At 41.2% G+C, this 15,196-nt stretch overlaps 1 long non-coding RNA gene across 1 annotated transcript in view; it reads left to right on the top strand.

The window, feature by feature from the left end:
- Nucleotides 1-15,196, top strand: part of LOC119937521 — a 270,891-nt gene that overhangs the window by 58,414 nt on the left and 197,281 nt on the right. Inside the window, exon 2 of the long non-coding RNA XR_005454143.1 lies at nt 9,736-9,903. This is a non-coding gene — a long non-coding RNA (uncharacterized LOC119937521). The remainder of the gene's footprint in view (nt 1-9,735; nt 9,904-15,196) is intronic.

Below are 15,196 nucleotides of genomic sequence, written 5' to 3'. Positions count from 1 at the left end.
TATTATATTAATTATATCATAATTATATTATAATTATTGCAATAATATTGCGTTATGATTATATTCTTAATTATTATATATTATATTAATATATTATAATGTATTATGTATATTACATACTATTATATATTTTGTATGTATTATGTATTTGTATTTATATATTATAAATATTCTATTATATGTATTTATGTATATGTTATTATGATATAATAATGATATATAATAATATAATAATAATCATAAGCATTTATTAAGCTCTTACTATGTGCAAAGCACTGTTCTAAGCACTGGGGAGGTTACAAGGTGATCAGGTTGCCCCCATTTTCCAGATGAGGGAACTGAGGCGCAGAGAAGTGAAGTGACTTGCCCAAAGTCACACAGCTGACAATTGGCGGAGCTGGGATTTGAACCCATGACCACTGGGCTTTAAAGCCCGGGCTCTTTCCACTGAGCCAGGCTGCTTCTCTAACCATAAGGAGTTCCCTGACCATAAAGAGTTTACAGTCTAGAGGGGGGGACGCCATATTTATAAATAAGTAATTTATAATATATAATTTAAAGATATCGACTTGAGTGCTGTGTACTGGAGTGATCGCCCCACCGCTGGTGGAGTTAAGTAGGATTGTATAGTAGACTCAGTTCTTATCAGCCCATTTTCTGATGTGATGCTATGTGGTCGATTAAGTCACAGTCCCTTTTAGACTGTGAGCCCACTGTTGGGTAGGGACTGTCTCTATATGTTGCCAACTTGTACTTCCCAAGCGCTTAGTGCAGTGCTCTGCACACAGTAAGCGCTCAATAAATACGATTGATTGATTGATTGATTGATTAATTCACACAATAAGAGATCTACAAGTTTGGGTCAAAATGGAGAAGCAGCATGGCCTAGACGATCGATCATGGGCCCGGGGGTCAGAAGGACCTCGGTTCTGATTCCAGCATTGCCTCTTGTCTCCTGGGTGACTTGGGCAAGTCACTTCACTTCTCTGGGCCTCAGTTCCCTCATCTGTAAAATAATAATAATATTGGTATTTTTTAAGCGCTTACTATGTGCAAAGCACTGTTCTAAGCGCTGGGAAGGTTACAAGGTGAGCAGGTTGTCCCTCAGGGGCCTCACAGTCTTCATCCCCCTTTTACAGATGAGGGAACTGAGGCCCAGAGAAGTGAAGTGACTTGTCCAAAGTCACACAGCAGGACTGCGAGCCCGATTAGGGACGTGGACCACGTCCACCCTGATTAGCTTGTATCTGCCCCAGCGCTCAGTGCAGTGTCTGGCCCACAGTAAGTGCTTATAATTATAATAATGGCATTTACTAAGCGCTTACTATGTGCCAAACACTGTTCTAAGCGCTGGGGAGGTTACAAGGTGATCAGGTTGTCCCACGGGGGGCTCACAGTTTTCATCCCCTTTTGACAGATGAGGTCTCTGAGGCCCAGAGAAGTGAAGTGACTTGCCCAAAGTCACACAACTGACAATTGGCAGAGCCAAGATTTGAACCCATGACCTCCGGCCCCAAAGCCCGGGCTGTTGCCACTGAGCCACGCTGCTTATGATATACAACCCAGAGTATATCATCTTCATCCCTAAGTGCTTCATACAGTGCTCTGCACACAGTAAGCACTCAATAAATACGATTGAATGAATGAATATACTGAGCACCTACTGTGTGCAGAGCCCTGTACTAAGCACTTGGGAGAGGACATTACAACAGAGTTGGCAGACTGTACCGCTTTGGGCAGGGGATGTGTCTAACTACTCTGTTATGCTGTACTCTCCCAAGCACTTAGTACAGTGCTCTTCACATGGCACTTTCCTTGCCCACAATGAGCTTACAGTTTAGACGGGGAGACTGGCATTAATATGAATAATGTTGGGCTGAAGGCTATCGGCTGTTGGTGATGCCCCGTTGTTTAATACAGGTAACCGTAGATTCTCCTTTGCCTTTAATTTCTGCCCGGACAAAATGACGATACAATCTCCTTTTATATTTTTCTCAGTCATGTCGATAAAGTTAGAAACAATGAAGCAGGCACTCTGAATTCGCTACAGAAAGAAGCCAATTACCATTTTGAGCAAAGGCACCAATCCTTGCACTGAAAATCATTTTCTTTCTGCTAAAAGAACAACAGACTTGTCTTTGCAATGTATATATTTTTTTACCTTTATTAAAAGTGAAATGGAAACTTAGCCCAGAAACACCATTTTGTGAAAGATTAGTGCATTTAAGAGAAATGGCTTATTCGTCTAAAAGACAGAAGGGTCAAATCACCCTAATTTGTCCATTAGTGAATTTAAACAGCACTTTTGGCAAGAAACCAATTCCTTACCAACAGGTTTTGAGTAATTCCCAAGAGTCTTTTATCCCAATAGGAAATTCAGTCAATGACAATTAAATCATTTTGTGAAACCGTACCAAAAGATTAACTTGGTAAATTATAATCGGTTTTAACTGTGCCCCTGATTACTTCTACAACCCATAGAGTAACTCTAACTTTGAATTTGAATTAACAATAAAATTGAGAGTAATGCTATTTTCTTCAAAATTTGAACGCTTAATCCTGTGTTGCCACAGAGAAGTAGGAACTATACATGACCATTCAAGCTCTGCAGACTAGATATTGCGTTAGTAAGATTGTATCTTTATTCATCATTTCATTAATGTACTCATGGACTCATAATATACGCTCACACTTCAGTGCAGCACCACAAACAACCATGTCTATCCAAAAACATGACGTGCAGTCTAATCACAATGGGAAAATTGATTAGAAATTGAGTTAGATTCAGTAACCTGCATTTGTCAACAATTTCTTCATTTTCTCTGTGCTTCGACTCTGCATGCTGTAGTTGCTTGTATTCAGCTTGACGGTTTCCTTATAATGCTTTCTAGATTTAAGCACTAGATGGGGAATTGAAAACCCAGTTTGATTGTGGTACCTAACCCCTTCTCCCTAATACTCAACCTGCCAAACTCTCTGATATGAATGTTGGCTCAATGGGGTGCAGTGCAGGCTCTCAACAGGTTCAATTAGCTCTCTGGATTATTTAGTTTTCCTAAATTCTATGTTCACAGTGTACTGTTCTTCCCAGTTATTTGGGCAAATCATGGTCAAAGGACCCAGATACAACTGGTCCCAAGTCATCTTGAGGAAAAACACGGAGCCCGTGCTAAGAAAAGACAGTTTTTTCATTTGTGTGTGATCATTTTTTATTATGTATTTGCATCAATATTGTATGTATTAAATATTGTAATTGCAATTTGGTAATTATGGGACTTGTTAAGTGCTTATTATGTGTCAAACACTGTTCTGAGTTCTAGGGTGAAACCAGGACCATCGGGTTGGACACAGTCCCTGGGGCTGGAGTTGGATTTAGCCTCCACCTTTTATAGATGAGGAAACAGGCACAGAGAGGTTAAGTGATTTGCGTAAGGTCACAGAGCAGACAAGTGACAGAGCTGGGATGCCAACTCAGGACCTCTGATTCCCAGGCCTGAGCTCTTTCCACTAGGCCATGCAGCTTCTCATTCATTCATTCAGTCGTATTTATTGAGCACTTACTGTGTGCAGAGCACTGTACTAAGCGCTTGGGAAGTACAAGTTGGCAACATATAGATGGTCCCTACCCAACAGCAGGCTCACAGTCAAGAATGGGGAGACAGACAACAAAACAAACCATGTTAAAATAAAGTGTGCGGAGGGAGGGCATTCCAGGCCAGGGGGAGGACGTGAGACTTCCTGACTCCCAGTTCTGCGTCATCTGCTCTTCATTTTTCATCTTTGCTTTACTTGTAGCCTGTTTCAACTGCTCAAACATCTATTAGCAGCAACAAAACAAGAGTGTTTTCAATCCCGAAAATGAAGCAATCTGCATCTGCTGAAAGACCCGTCAATGGATAACCAGGGACTTGGATAACCTTGATAGCTTCTCCTAGTAGCTCGTCCCCCTCTCCATGCCCCCCATCTTACCTCCGGCCCTTCCCCACAGCACCTGTATATATGTATATATGTTTGTACAGATTTATTACTCTATTTATTTATTTATTTATTTATTTATTTTACTTGTACATATCTACTCCATTTATTTTATTTTTTTAGTATGTTTGGTTTTGTTCTCTGTCTCCCCCTTCTAGACTGTGAGCCCACTGTTGGGTAGGGACTGTCTCTATATATTGCCAACTTGTATTTCCCAAGTGCTTAGTACAGTGCTGTGCACACAGTAAGCGTTCAATAAATACGATTGATTGATTGATAGTAGCTTAGTGAACAGTGACGGTTAGAGAGAGAGAAGATGAGATGGAAACTGAGAGGATGAAGGGGAAGGGGAAAGGGGATAATGCAGAAAGAGAATGACTAATTTTTTAACCTGTATATTTCACCAGTATGAGTTTATGAGTCGGAAGCTCTTCTCTTCAACAGCACAGTGGAATATTTCCACTATGAGGAGTTTCTCATCCTAGGAAAATTGGCATTTCTCTTGATCTTCTAAATCTTACCAGATCAAGCAGACCAGAGAAGCAGCGTGGCTTAGTGGAAAGAGCCTGGGCTTCAGAGTCAGAAGTCATGGGTTCTAATCCCAGCTCTTCCACTTAATAATAATGATGGTATTTGTTAAGCGCTTACTATGTACAAAACCCTGTTCTAAGCGCTGGGGAGGTTACAAGGTGATCAGGTTGTCCCATGGGGTGCTCACAGTTTTAATCCCCATTTTACAGATGAGGTAACTGAGGCCCAGAGAAGTGAAGTGACTTGCCCAAAGTCACACAGCTGACAGTTGGCGGAGCTGGGATTTGAACCCATGCCCTCTGACTCCAGAGCCTCTGCTCTTTCCACTGAGCCATAGCCATGCTGCTTGGGCAAGTCACTTCATTTCTCTGTGCCTCAGTTACCTCATCTGGAAAATGGGGATTAAGACTGTGAGCCCCACGTGTCCCACCTGATTACCTTGTATCTACCCCAGTGCTTAGAACAGTGCTTCGCACATAGTAAGTGCTTAAAAACACCATCATTATTATCATTATTATCCATCAAAGTTTGCTTCTTCTCTGTAGACTGTAAGCCCGGAGTGTGTTTACGACCTCTGCTCTACTATATTTTCCCAAGGGCTTAGTACAGTACTGTGCACACAGTAAGTGCTCAATAAGTACAACTGATTGATTCGTCTCTGAGATGAGGATTGTAAAGCCAGTCAGCCTCCCTCTGAGCTGTACACAGATTTAGACTTTCCCCCTCTAGACTGTAGGCTTGTTGTGGGCAGGGAACGTTGTCTTCCAATTCTGTTGTATCCTACTCTCCCATCTGCTCAGTACAGAGCTCTGCACAAAGCAAGTGCTCAGCAAATACCATTGATTGAGTTAGTTCAAGACAGACATTTTAAAAACTTTCAGAAAGGAAGGTCACATGGGCCCAGGAGTCTGGGTTCTAATCCTAGCTCCACCTGCTGTGTGTGACCTTGGACAAGTCATTTATTTTATTTTGTTAGTATGTTTGGTTTTGTTCTCTGTCTCCCCCTTTTAGACTGTGAGCCCACTGTTGTGTAGGGACTGTCTCTATATGTTGCCAACTTGTACTTCCCAAGCGCTTAGTACAGTGCTCTGCACACAGTAAGCGCTCAATAAATACGATTGATTGATTGATTGATTTTCTGAGCCTCAGTCCCCTCATCTGCACATGAGGGATTCAATCCAAGTTCTCTCTCCTACTTAGAGTGTGAGCCCCATGAGGGACCTGATTATCTTTATCTACTCCAGTGCTTAGTGCTTGGCACATAGTAGGCACTTAACACATCCCACAATCATTACTGACCAGTCAAGTTCACATTTAATCATTAAAAAGTACTTGCTGAGCACCTGCTAAATGCAGGGTACTCAGAAAATATGCCACAAATATAAAATCTGGTCTATGCCTCCAAGCAGCTTATAGTCTTATGAAGGGTACAGGTTGACGGACGTCGTATACAAATAATGGGGTCAGAAGGAAAAATATAGATGCAGTTGGTAACAATGAGAATGTGGAAAAAAATCAATTAGTAGATGAAGTATATATATCAAAAAATATAAGAAGGTTGATGATACATACATAATTCCTCTAGACTGTAAGATCATTGTGGGCAGGGAATTTGTCTTGTTATATTGTACTCTTCCAAGTGCTTAGTGCAGTGCTCTGCACACATAAATAAATACGATTGACTGACTGATGTAGGATGAAATATTCCCTTTCCGTGTGGCATACACTCTGTCAGCAAGAGACAGCCATTTTTTTTTGATCTGACTGGATGCTGGAGTCTTCGAACTTTGAATTAATTGATTTCCTAACCCTGAAGCTTATTCACAATCCAATTTTCAGAGCCTCATTGTTCTACTGGGCACTCAGCATCGCTTCTAGGATATCTAGTAAGAAAACTGAAGAGAATTAATGAAAGGAAGGTGCCGGATGATGTGTCTAATGGTGGCAAAGAATGTTCCATTTCTAGGAGTTCTAATGAATGCTGCCTTTTTATTTTAATGTGGTCTTTTGTATGGGACTCTAATGGGGTTTTTGTGGGGCTGAATGGTATGTTCTCATTATAAGGACTTTAATCAGCTTTTAGAAAGAAGTGATGGGTCTTAATGGATTCTCATAATTAATATTTCCCTCCCCAGTTAAGAAAGAATAATTAATTTGAAAGATGATCGGCCCACAGTACCAAAACTCCCATTCGTGGATTTTCAAGTCAGTTTTGGAGGAAGAAGTAGAAAAGTGGGGGCGAAAATGTTATAATTTTAAATCTTTTTGATTGTTCAACTGAAAAAAAATAGTTTTGCTCTTTTGCTCAAAATGTCGTTGGAGGCTTTTTCTCCTTGATATTTCCAGACTAAAATCAGCTCTCTGGGCTTGGCAACTGGAAGTGTATCAGTGACAGACTCCCAGCACCTTGATTCCCTCCTCCACGAGGGTACAGCAATCTGTTTAATGTCTCAGTATTCGGAGACCCCTGCTGAAAAAGAAATGGGTTTGTAAGAGCAGAACACACCAGGCTCAGTCAACGAGTGGTTTGACACAGCAAGATGAAGCCGGCAACAAAGGAAAAGAAATAGTCTTGCACCAACTATGCTTTGATTTGTATTTGGCGCTTTCATGCCAACCTATGGGCCATATGTTCTAGAGAATAGCCGAAAAAGCTGCTAATCAAAATTAAATTGTGGACCTTCAGAAAAATAGCCTTTCCAATAGGAGATTAGGATAAAATGGGCAATCTGTGCTTGAGAGCCTTCCTCCGAGGGGACGAAAGAAAGCGCGTAGCCCGCCGTAAAATAATTATTATTATTTTGCTCAGCCCTCGACTTCCCTTATCTGTAAAGTGGGAATTAAGACCGTGAGCCCCGTGTGGAACAGGGACTGTGTCCAACCTGATTAGCTCGTATCTACTCCAGTGCTTAGAACAATCAATCAATCAATCAATCATATTAATTGAGCACTTACTGTGTGCAGAGCACTGTACTAGGCACTTGGGAAGTACAAGTTGGCAGTATATGGAGACAGTCCCTACCCAACAGTGGGCTCACAGTCTAGAAGGGGGAGACAGAGAACAAAACCAAACATGTTAACAAAATAAAATAAATAGAATAGATATGTACAAGTAAAATGCCTGGCACATAGTATGCACTTATGTACCATAAAAAATAGGAAGAATTAAGAGAAAATTCTTAATAAATAGTATGTTCAGAGATCAATTGTGGTTTCTCAATACAGTATCTGAAAATTCAAAAGTCATTAATGCTTACCTATATTGAATTGTTTCATGATCCTGGAAGTATCAGTGGATTTTGGTGATTTTTCATGTAGAAATATATTACCCTTGTATGAAATCTCTTTTCTTTCTTTCTAATGGCATTAAGTGCTTAGTATGTGCCAGGCACTGTACTAAGTGCTGGGTTAGATACAAGCAAATTAAGGTGGACTCAGAGCCCATCCGGCATAAGGCTCACCGTCTGAATTCCCATTTTTCAGATGAGGTCACTGAGGCACAGAGAAGGTTGGCTTCTCAGAGAATAAAATCATATTACCTAGAAATGCTGTAGCGCACTTATTTCTCTAGTGTTATTTCATGTCAGCTCTCTCAATTAGAGAGGCAGAGTGGTCTTAATGGTAAGGGTGTTAGAGAATTAGGGGACCTGATCAGTCACTGATCCTCCTGAGGTGATCTCCGGCAAGTCCCGTAATCTCTCTGGGCCTCAGTTTCCTCATCTGTAAAACCCAGGGCCGATGACTCAGGCTCATCATCTCTCCGCTCGGTCTCGCTGCTTCCGATCCAGTCTCCCTTGATCGACTTTGAGTTGCACAGGCTAATGTTTCAGAATAAAGTCAAAAACCAATCTCCGGATTTGGGGACAAAAGAAAACTTTCTCAACATGGTCAGTAACAAATATCTGTCGAAACGCAGAACGTCTCCACGTAAATAGACTAACAGTCGAACATGTACTGCGGTTAATTCTTTCTATGACTGTTTATTTTGCTGATGGACATACACACTTTCAGAGTTCATTCATTCAATCGTATTTATCGATCACTTACCGTGTGCAGAGTTGCAATAAGACCCAGATTTTCATGGCAAGCAAACCAAAAAGAAATTGACGGAAGAGACAGAATATTCAAAATCCATGTTAAATCTGCAAGAGTTTCTTAGGCCCAGCCATATTTCTCTTCAACTGTTCATTTGTGAGTTGCAATAAGACCCAGATTTTCATGGCAAGCAAACCAAAAAGGAATTGATGGAAGAGACAGAATATTCAAAATCCACGTTGTCTTCTGCAAGAGTTTCTTAGGTCCAGCCATATTTCTTTTCAACTGTTCATTTGTGATTATCTTATTTATGCCAGGATGACTTTTGAGCCTCCTCAAGTCCTTTCTTGCTTAAAAATAATTCATTCATTCATTCAATTTTATTTATTGAGCGCTTACTGTGTGCAGAGCAGTGTACTAAGCGCTTGAGCAAGTATAATTCAATAATAAAGATAATAATAATAATTCAATAGAGACAATCCCTCCCCACACGGGCTTACTGCACACGGGCTGCTTAGAGAAGCAATGTGGCTCAATGGAAAAGAGCCCGGGCTTTGGAGTCAGAGGTCATGGGTTCAAATCCCGGCTCTGCCAATTGTCAGCTGTGTGACTTTGGGCAAGTCACTTAACTTCTCTGTGCCTCAGTTACCTCATCTGTAAAATGGGGATGAAGACTGTGAGCCCCATGTGGGACAACCTGATTACCTTGTAACCTCCCCAGCGCTTAGAACAGTGCTTTGCACATAGCGCTTAATAAATGCCATTATTATTATTATTATTATTATTACTTGACTACTTTGTCTACCACTTTTCTTATGTAAATCTAGCTTAGTGACAATAAGTTCCTTGTGGGCAAGGATTGTGTCTACAAATTCTGTTATAGTGTACTCTCCTAAGCGCTTAGTACAGTGCTCTGCCTACAGTAAGCCCTCAATAAATACCATCGATTGATTGATTGATATTCAGCACCACAGTGTATGCACTGTTAATACGTTTCTAGAGAATTTGTCCCATCTGGCCAAATTCGTTTACTGTAATAAGCAGTGACAGGCCTATAATTTATCTCTAAGGAAGCTTAGAACTCAAATACCGTCGAGGATTCTTTCCTCGTTACGCTAGCTTCTTGTGTTCCACTATCTGTTTTCCAGTTGCATAAACGGCTTTCTTTGGATTTTCCTTATTACAATCCCCCAGGTCTATACTGCCTGAGCTGCAAAAATTAAACCCAGTCCACAAATTCCTGAAGAGGGTTCCAGAGGGCGGGAACGACAGAATACGTGCCAGAGAAGGCCAGCGTGAAGCGGCAACAGTGGCTAGTGCTGAGAAATGAGAGAACCCACGTTAGTGTCTCCAGATTTTATGGTATGTGAATTATCTTTTATCACTCTCTATGACTGTTACTGTTCTCTGTTCCACCAGCAACCCTTGGGGTCAGTTTTCCATTCTTTTTTAAATTATATTTTAAATGGTATTTGTTAAGCACTTACTATGCACCAGGCACTGAACTAAGCACTGGGTTAGAGACATGCTAGTTAAGTTGGATACAGTTTGTATAAATACGATTGATTGATTGATTGATTGATTGATTTGTGTCCCACATGGGGATCACAGTCTTAATCCCAATTTTACAAGTGAGAGAACTGAGGCACAAAAGCGTGAAGTACTCACCCAAGCACTTAGTACAGTGCTCTGCATGCAGTAAGCGCTCAATAAATATGACTAAATGAGTGAATGAGGTGACTTACCCAAGGTCACAAAGCGAATAAGGAGCAGAACTAGGATTAGAACCTAGCTCCTTCCATGCCATACGCACTAGGCCATACTGCTTCCATTTTTTCCTATAAAGACTTCATCTACCCTGCCAATTAACCATCTAGAAATTATTTTTGGTTGTCTGATGTGTGGATGTTTTTTGTCATTCTCTGGCATATGCGTTTCCAGGTTCTTTAGTAATAATAGCAAGGGTATTTATTAAATACTGACTGTGTGCTCTCCCACTCCCTGCCCATTATGGGCAGGGAACAGATCTACCAACTCTGTTGATTTGTACTCTCCCAAGTGCTTTGCATGCAGTAAGCGCTCAGTAAATACCACTGATTGCTGTGCCAAGCACTGAGGAAGCTGCACAATGATCAGGTACAACATAGACCTTGTCCCTCAGGGAGCTCACAGTAGGCGAGGGGGGCGAACTTATATTTCATCCTCATTTTATAGCTGAGGCACACAGAAGTAAAATGACTTGTCCAAGGTCACACAGCAGGCAAGCGGCAGAGCAGGGTTCAGAGCCTCGGTGGCCTGTTGCCCACTCGGCATCTCAGAAGTTCCAGCTGGGACAGCCAGGTTCACTGTTGGTAACTACTTACTTGCAGAAAAATAGAAGATCGGCACACGACCACGCAGGTGGATTCAACAAAATTTCACTGCTTGCATTTACAGTTTGTGCAGTGAAAACCACCACTTCTAATGCGAGTGGACGTGGTGTTTGGCTCCTCTCACTTTGGGAAGGACAGAGCTAGGCCCTCTCTCCATGGCAAAGGTCATGGGGGAAGGGGAAGCAGCGTGGCCCAGTGGAAAGAGCCCGGGCTTGGGAGTCAGAGGTCATGGGTTCGAATCCTGGCTCCGCCACTTGTCAGCTGTGTGACCTTGGGCAAGCCACTTAACTTCTCTGTGCCGCAGTTACCTCCTCAGTAAAATGGGGATTAAGACTGTGAGCCCCAAGTGGGACAACCTGATCACCTTGTATCCCCCCCCCCCCACGCTTAGAACAGTGCTTTGCACATAGTAAGCGCTTAACAAATATCGCCATTATTATTATTAAAGGTGCAGCCCCATCACAGACAAAAACTGAGCCCCATCTATGGAATAAGGTCATCTTTACCTTGCCTCACAAAGAGGGTTGCACAAGACAGTCGGACATCTACGTAGATCTTGATTCGTTGGGCCAAAGGGAATAATGGTAGAAAGTCGACTAATTCATCATGACAAAGGCATCTTGCCAACCCCGTATCAATACACTGCTAATGTGTCTTTTAATTATATACAGAAAGAGTTAGTTCTTTCCTTCAAGCAGCTATCTCCCAGTAACCCCCATGGTGACTATCTTTGTTGAGATTCTTTCACACACACACAAAAATAATAATAATAGGCTCCAACTCCATCTAGTGTTATGGAATGAGACACATACGGAGTTAAGCAACAGCAACAAAAGTAACAATAACCCTTGGTTTTTCTTCAAAAGCAGATATCCATTTAGTTAGCTGCTTCATTTTGTTCTCCTTTTAATTGGAAAATCAAATTCTACAGACCATCTAGGGGATTAGATAACCTGATCCTCTGGTGCATTAAGTGGACACTACTTCTGTCCTTCAAATAAAATTGCAAATAAAATCCTTTTTCATCTTTGATATGCAAATTGGGAGGATAAAAAAGCCAATTTGAAGGACTTTTTTTTACAATAACTAGGGTACTGAGGACATTTTAAGTACCTCAAGATGGAGGAGAGAAGAGCTATCTTTATCCCCGTGACCAGCAGAGTTAACATTAGTATGCTAAGCACTGTGGTAAATGTGATAATCAGGAAAGATTCAGCCTTATCCCCCATAGGACTCCCATTCTAAATAGGTGGGAGAACAGGTGTTTAATCCCCACCTTCCAGAAGCAGAAGCATGCACAGAGAAGTTAAGTGATTTGCCCAAGGTCACACAGCAGGTGGAGTTGGGATTCGAACTCAGGTCCTTTGACTCCCAAGCCCCTGCTCTTTCCACTAGGTTATGCTGCGTTCTGTTTTTAGCATGAATATGCAGGAAATGTTCAGTAAATATGCAAAATCTCAAGAACCTATGCCAAAGCAAAATCGATGCCTTCATTCTTAATATTGACTGCCCTTCCTATTCAGAACGTTTATACTAATGAGTCACAAATTACCCTAGTGACACAAATGCTTTAGCCAGAGATGGTGTAAGGAACAGAGATTTTTCTAGAGCAATAACCACATGTATATGGATGAATCAGAGGAAACAATTCGCATTTTATGTGCAGAAAGACCCTGAGACAATGCCTGGAAATCTACTGGGATTTAAGAAAAACAAACTCCACAGATGATAATCTCCTTTCACATCTGTTGACATACGTAGACTGACTGCCCTAGTTTACATGGGACTGCCAGCGTTCTCAACTATGTAGAAATAGTTCTGCTTTTCAATGAATGTAGGAATTTCACTTTGAAAGGAATATTGTATTCTTTATCAAGGGGGAAAAACTATGCTTATAATAAAGGAAGAGCTGGTCGCTTCCCTTAAAAAGCTTAGAATTGAATGGGGAAAACAGGCAGAGAGGCAGAGAAGCAGCGTGACGCAGTGGATAGGTCACGGGCTTGGGAGTCTTTGCCCGTCTTTCCCACTTATCTGCTGTGTGACCCTGGGCAAGTCACTTCACTTCTCTGGGCCTCAGTTACCTCATCAGTAAAACAGGGATTCAGACTGGGAGCCCCTTGTGGGACATAGACTGTGTTCAACCTGATTAGCTTGTATCTACTCTACGTAGTAATCACTTAAAGATAAAACTGTATTCATGCAATAGGGACATTATAAAAATCAAAGAAAGGAGGGGAGGAATAAGCAAAGTAATGATTAAAATTAATAAATAGTGACAGGCATACCCCAAGATACAACAAACTTATGTCTGATGAAAATGTAGTTGTATCATGACTTGCTATATTGTGAGGTACACTTTCTCATAGATTTGCATACTACGGTGTATGAGCCATTACAGAACCTTGGGAAAAGCAATATGAAATATCATTAGGTGCTATATATTTTAACGATAAATTTCACTAAACTATCATTTAATTTCCATTAAAGTATTTTAAAGCTTATCATTATTAAATACGTGAGGTTTTTAATAGCATTATGAGTGTTTTCAGGTGGCTGCAGAATCAGCAGCTGAGGAACTTCAAGGCACGATGTGATTCACATTTTATATACTGGTCTTTGTAGGGAGAGAAACAGAGAGGTGGAGGGAAAGGGACAGAGAAAGAGAGAGACGGAGGGGACAGAGAGCTCTCCAGAGATAGATAACAAGCTTGTTGTGAGCAGGGAAAGTGTCTAAGGACTGTGTTGTATTGTACTCTCCTAAATGCTTAATACAGTTCTCTGCACACAGCGCTCAATAAATATGATTGAGCTGTTTAACTGATAGTGAGGAAAATTTTAACTGATTAGGTAGAGGGTTTCACAAGGAACAGATGCTCTTATCTTCCCTGGAGGGCAGTGAGAAAAAAAATTTAAAAGAAGTCCCTTAAGTACCTGATGTCATCATTTTTCCTTGACTTATTGACATTCTGAGGCAGTTTTTCACAACATGAATCCAAACCTCTGACAGAGCAGATTCAAAAATAAACATAGCCATCCTCGCTGAGATGGAATGAATTTTGAGCATCTTGGAGCAGTTAGTTCCTTCAGGGTAACAGAGAACAATAAAATGTGCCACGAGTGGAATTGGTGTTAATTTAAGGAGTAAAAATAATGGGGGCCTTTGCCAAGGCATTTTATTGCTAGATTTATAGGCAAAGCCATGGACACAATCTCAAGGACATTCTTGAAGGGAATAGTAGTTTAAAATTAAACATTCATTCAAGTAGCATCGTGAGAAGGATTTTATACAGTTAAAGTCCAGAGGTCGGAGTGATAGCAAAAAGTATGATGAAGTAAGTGATGTGCTGTGCTTGGTGTTACAAATCTCAATAATGTACTCATATTTCAGTCTGGAAATATCCATCAATACCCGTCTGTTAGAACAGCTGTTGCATGCTGAAATACATAGAAGTGTTAGCATCTTCACGTAGAACTGGTCTCCTCATAAAGTAAGTTAAATGCAATCACTGTGACCTTGATTGAAGGGTTTCAGAAGCTAATTAAAGGGAGGCCTCAAGCTATTTCACTAACATGCCAAATGTGCCCTTCTGACATCTCCGTGTTCCTCAGGGAACCACTCGCTGTCGACCTCACTAAGTTCAGAAAGTGCATTGCCAAGTCTTTATGGAACTGGGGCTAATTAAAATGCAGCTTCTTCCATAGATGGAGATTTTGGGGTATTTTCCACTTAAAGGAATGTCTAGTGAGCCAGCTGCACTTGACAGTACTGTTATTAAACGAGAAAAGCTATCCACGAAACGGAGTGATGCACCGAATGAAACGGTGCCGTTAATTGGGACTGAATCGGCTGGATCATCAACAAAAATCTGAATCCCGATCATGTTGCAAGAATCAAAAGGGACACATCGAAAGGAAAAGCAGCAGCATGGCTATAGTGAGAAAATTTGGGAGTCAGAGGAGCTGAGTTCTAATCCCACCTTTGTCAGTTGCCTGCTTAGGTCACCTTGGGCAAGTCACTTTAACACCTCTATTTCTCGGTTTCCCCTTCAGTAAAATGTGGAGCCAATGCCTGTTTTCTCTCATTCTTAGACTGTGAGCTCCATGTGGAATAGAGATTGTGGCCACCCTGATTACCTTGTATCTAATCCAGCTCTTAGAACAGTGCTTGATGCATACGAAATGTTAGAAAGAAGAGGAAGAGGAGGGAGGGAGGAAGGAAGGAAGGAAGGAAAAGAAGAAAAAGAGTAGTCTACAAGGTAGGAGAAAAGGAATAGCTTGGATCT

The sequence above is a fragment of the Tachyglossus aculeatus genome, chromosome 15 (assembly GCF_015852505.1).
Source record: "Tachyglossus aculeatus isolate mTacAcu1 chromosome 15, mTacAcu1.pri, whole genome shotgun sequence".
Lineage (NCBI taxonomy): Eukaryota > Metazoa > Chordata > Mammalia > Monotremata > Tachyglossidae > Tachyglossus > Tachyglossus aculeatus.
Note: the sequence above shows the minus strand (reverse complement) of the source record. Positions and strands in the feature narration are given on the sequence as shown.